Here is a 5,800-nt window from a genome sequence, read left to right as displayed (position 1 = left end):
ATATATATATATCCACCCATCTATATACAAATAGCCAGGCATGCTTCCAACAAAAGTAGATGATCGCCTTCAAGATAATTAATAGAACAAAACATTAGAGCAGAGTGCAAGATGGACTTCACGCATTATTGTCAACAATCAGCATTGCAACATTCTACACTGGTGCTAAACTCGTTTCTAAAAAGACAAGCACTGTGTGTGATATGTCTTGTGCTATATCATACCTGTCATATTTTAGCCTCTTAAATGACAGCATCAGTATCCATGCCTGAGGGGCAACAACATTTCCCAGCTAAAGATGAAGTACATAGTCAGCCTTAGCATAACAACAGAGTCCTGCTTACATCTGTGTGTTGCTTAGCCCATTCATGTAAAAAAAAATGTGGGAATGCTGATCGGCATATTGTACAGTATTCAGAAATCTCTGACTAGGATTAATTCATATAACATGTTATCAATAAATCAACAGTAAAATCAACAGAATTATATGCACACAATAAGTATGATGCAAACAAATAGCAGTTATACATTTAATAGTTTCAATTAGATTCCAACATTGGCCAAGGATTTATAAACCATTCATCTAGAACAATTCAAGCACAGGTAAGGCTGTCTGAAATGCATTGAACACAGGCTGCAGTTCACATTACTCTAGAGACGTATTTTGACCTTTCCAGAATTGACACTATTGCAAACCACTACTAGCAAAAAGCAGGACTGTGTAGCCATCATCATAATGAAGCAGGTCACATGTGGACCACTTATTAAAGCCAATATTGAAAACTTGCAGCGCCTCAAACAGCCAATCAGCTTATTTTTTATTTTGTTTTTATTTCCACTTAAACCAATTGGATATTTTTTTACATCAAAACAAGTCTGCATTTGCCGGCTGTACTGTCATTTATTGCAACAACACAGCCAATGACTTCCTGTGCTCACAATGACTGACAAGCACATGTATAAGAAAAGTTTTCTTCTGAGCACTCTTTTACTCAACGGGCTGGACACTTAAAGCATAATATTTTCACCATGCTAAATATTTCTGATCCATGATCATCATCATGGAATTATTAAAGAGAACCTGTCAGCAAGATTGGATTCACATAAACTACACTTTACTGGACAATTCAAGGTGGGTGCAGCCATGTTGAATAATTACCTCCACCATCCAAGCACATTAACATGGGCTATGGATCTAAGCAGCTTCCTCCTCAAAGCGTTAAAAGGTGCCATATTAAAAAGTCAGCATGGATTAAAAAATAAAAACCTCTTGCTGTATAGATTTAGTATGCGCTCCAACACCATGCTCTTTAATTATCAGTGACAGATTTGCCCTAACATGGAGGCTTTCAACACTGAAATCAGGCACATCACTTTTGAAAACTGCAATGTGCCCAGCCATCAGTTCCCCTTTTTAGTAAATCAATACTGTACTTTGCAAGTGGACTAACAGTCGATGGCTTTGGCATCATGCAGTACATGCAGACAGCTGTTAAGCTTGTATAACTTTACATCCTTTACATTCACAATGACAGTAAGGAGTCATTTATATTGTGCACAATTCCACAACAGCACCGGATCAACCGCAAACACTTTTCGGAAAGACTCAGCTTGCCAAAAGGTCTATTTTCATTGCAAGTGAATAGCACAACCAAGTTACACAACAATGCATTTAAGCATTTTAAAGTAACAACAGTAACACTTACTATGTTATAGACATATATAGTAAAAGGCAATAGGCAGTGTAGTTGCTGTTCTTGTGATTGCAAACAGTGGAAACGCCTTCAAGAGATGAAGTACCTGCACTGTGAGCCTCTCAGACGTTCACTTCATCTTCTGTTGACAAGGAAACCAAAGCGCACTTCATTTTCCAGAAAGAAAAAAAAAAAAAAAAACACCTTCCACTGCCATCAATTGGAAATGTTAATATGTGTACAGAGTAGATAGACATACATCATCTTTGTGACCCCAAATTATTTTGCAAGAAAGGACACATCAACTAGGCACAAGAAGTCAATGGCATTTGAATAGGTGAGGGGTGAGGGAACTTTAAAAAAAAAAATGATCACATTGGAATAAAAAAAAAAGTTGTCACCTTATGAAAGGGTTAATAGAAATTTACAGGAAAGAAGAAAAAAAGAAAAAAAAACGAAACTAGAAAAATGGTGCTTTTGCCAGATTTCAAGAAAAGAAACATTAATATCTTGCACCTGATGTGCAAGAAGACAAACTCTTGCAGACCACGCCATGTACCGCGACGCATCCGGACAGAGACAAAAAAAAAGACAAAGCATCCAAAAAGGAAGCAGTTACCAACATGCTTTGCAATGAATAAAAATAATATATATATATATGGGGTTTTTTTAAAGGGGGGGAGGAAAAAAAAAGAAACAACAACATTTACTTTACACTGTCAATGAGAACCAGTTGCACATCCTGAGCTGTGGGGAATCTCCCAGCAGCCTGTAGATCCAGCAGCACCTCTCTGTCTAGTACCTAGCAGCCTGCTAGAAAAACTTGCACTTAGGATTAAAAAGCATGCCCCAGCTCCCATCTTTAAACAAGCAGCAAAAGAAGTTAAAAATAATAACAAGAAGAGGGAAAAAAAATATAGAAAAAAATAAAAACAAAACAAAAAAAAAAAGGACAAGAATGTCACCCAGAAGGTACTCACCGAGTGGGAGTAAAATGTTGGAATAAAAATGAGATTTTATAGGAGTAAAATTACAGTATGGCGGTGTGAATAGGAAAGAGCAGCTTCTCCCTCGGTGTCTGCCTCGGGCACTGACACGTGACTTGGAGCCAGGCTGACTTGCAGGCAGAGGAGGTGGGATGTGTGGATGGAAGTATGGGGGTGCTGAGGGGGGTAGCAGTAAGGTAATGAGATGCTGGAGGGGGTGGTGGAGCGCAGGGAGAGAGAGCGGGGACCTCAGCAGAGTTCAGATTAAGGGGATGCCACCTTGAAGTGGATGAGCTGAAAGTAGGAGAGGAAAGCAGGTGTCTTTCTGGCTGTCAGCAACAGCTCCTTGGGAAGGATGCAAACAATGTAGCGGGCAGGGGATGAGATAAGTAGGCACAAGTTTCTCCTCTGACAGATCCGCGATCGGTGCCGGGATTTACAGCTGCCAGTCACTCGCACGTTGTCTGCTGCTGATGCTGCTGCTGCTGATGCTGGTGGTGCTGATGCTGACAAGGAGGATGCTGTGGAGAGGAAGGGGGTGGAGTGGGGAGAGCAAGAGTACAAGTACAGAGGAGAGAGAGAGGGAGAGAGCGAGCCGGGCTGGAGGGATGCAACTGACTGCAATGCTCCCGGCAGCCTTCTCCCAGCACCGGACACTGGCAGTAATGGCTCCGTGTGCAATGCACACCACTGAGCACATCTCATGCACAGTTTGCTGCCTGCTTTATAACCGGATACTTTTCTCTGTAGGGGGAAACATCCGTGTGATGACCTTTCGTCATCTCTGCTTTCCCTTTTCGGAGGTTCCTCTGCAATTTCTTGCTCTTTGATTTTTCCCCCTGCCCTCTATATTACATGACCAAGACATGCAGGCACATGCTGCTCTCTGTATTGCATGCCTGTCTTCCATGACCAAGACATGCAGGCACATGCTGCTCTCTGTAATGCATGCCTGTCTTCCATGACCAAGACATGCAGCCACATGCTGATCTCTGTATTGCATGCATGCCTTCCGTGACCAAGACATGCAGGCACATGCTGACCTCTGTAATGCATATCTGTCTTCCATGACCAAGACATGCAGGCACATGCTGATCTCTGTATTGCATGCCTGCCTTCCATGACCAAGACATGCAGGCACATGTAGATCTCTGTATTGCATGCCTGCCTTCCATGACCAAGATATGCAGGCACATGCTGATCTCTGTATTGCATGCCTGCCTTTCATGACCAAGACATGCAGGCACATGTAAATCTCTGTATTGCATGCCTGCCTTCCATGACCAAGACATGCAGGCACATGTTTGTGAATTTCTGTATTGCATGTCTGTCTTCCATGACCAAGACATGCAGGCATATGATGCTCTCAGTATTGCACATCATCACATCTCAGTCCACTGGATTTGTGTCTTTCTTGCCTTTTTCTTTGAGATGGTGGGGTTCATTTACTAAGCGGGTGCAGAATATTTACTTGAAATGATGACTTGGCGAAGTGAGTGTTGACTTACAGGGTTATTCACAAAGGGGTGAAGGGTTTGGAGAAGGCAGGAGAAGTGAACAATCTAGGACAAAATAGCTGATTTGTAAAAATTCTCCAATTCAGCTCACTTTCCAGTTCAGCTATGTTGTCCTAGATTAATGTTCACTTCTCCTGCCTTCTGCAAACTCGTCACCCTTTTGTGAGTAACCCTGTTAGTTTATAGAATAAGGTGAAGCAATGTTAAAGTGACACTAAACTCAGGAGTTAGGTACCTTAAAGTGACACTAAACTTCTGTTCTTCCAAAGAAAATGTCTTTACTGTCATATTAGCCCTATGTAATGAAAGAGTGGATGCTATTTTCCCTGCCCATTTACTAAAATTTGCCTAGATGAGCTGTCCAACTTGTATTTTCTACTGAAAGTTCTATCGTGGTCTGTGTTTATACTCGCGATGTACTGAGCTTTGGTTACAGTCCATGTACCCATTGCACTCCTGACCGCACGTCCAACAAAGGTATCCTGGGTGCTCAGTAGTCGACGGATGGCCACCGTCAAAGTAATGCAGAAAAGAAATAGACACCGGCACTCCAATAATAAATCGATTACGTCTATTTATTGACGTACATCAAAAGCAAAATAACACACTTAGTGCGACGTTTCGGGGACACACAGGAACCCCTTCATCAGGCAAAACAAACTTGTTTTGCCTGATGAAGGGGTTCCTGTGTGTCCCCGAAACGTCGCACTAAGTGTGTTATTTTGCTTTTGATGTACGTCAATAAATAGACGTAATCGATTTATTATTGGAGTACTGAGCTTTGGGTCACGGGAGGACGCTAGTATATGTCCTCCCATAACCCTTAAGAGAACTATGGGGAAAAACACTTACCCCTTAGTTCTCTTTTAAGGCATCAGCATACAAAGACATTTTGGACAATCTCATGCTCCCAACTTTGTGGGAACAGTACGGGGATGGCCCTTTCCTACTCCAACATGACTGTGCACCAGTGCACAAAGCAAGGTCCATAAAGACATGGATGAGTGAGTTTGGGGTGGAGGAACTTGACTGGCCTGCACAGAGTCCTGACCTAAACCCGATAGAACACCTACGGGATGAATTCGAGAGGAAAATGTGAGCCAGGACTTCTCGTCCAACATCAGTGCCTGACCTCACAAATGCGCTTCTGGAAGAATGATTAAACATTCCCGTAGACACACTCCTAAACCTTGTGGACGCCTTCCCAGAAGAGTTGAAGCTGTTATAGCTGCAAAGGGTGGGCCAACTCAATATTGAGCCATACGGACTAAGACTGGGATGCCATTATGCCATTAAAGTTCATGTGCGTGTAAAGGCAGGCGTCCCAATACTTTTGGCAATAGTGTGTGTGTATATATATATAGATATATATACAGATATATCTATATATATATCAAATCACAGACCATGATTTAATTTTTAGTAGAAAATACAATGTTTTGACAGCTCAACCAGGCAAATTTGTGTTAAAAAGAGACTGGGTGAATGACAGGCACAGTAAATGGGCACGGAAGGTTACATCCACCCATTTATTACATATGATTAATATTACAGTAAAGACATTTTCTTTAGAAGAACAGATATTGCAAGTTTTAAAGGAATG

Source organism: Nanorana parkeri, unplaced genomic scaffold (genome assembly GCF_000935625.1).
Source record: "Nanorana parkeri isolate BGI_ZX_2015 unplaced genomic scaffold, ASM93562v1 scaffold213, whole genome shotgun sequence".
In the NCBI taxonomy this organism is placed as follows: Eukaryota; Metazoa; Chordata; class Amphibia; order Anura; family Dicroglossidae; genus Nanorana; species Nanorana parkeri.
The sequence above is the reverse complement of the archived record's forward strand: the minus strand, read 5'-3'. Positions refer to the sequence as shown.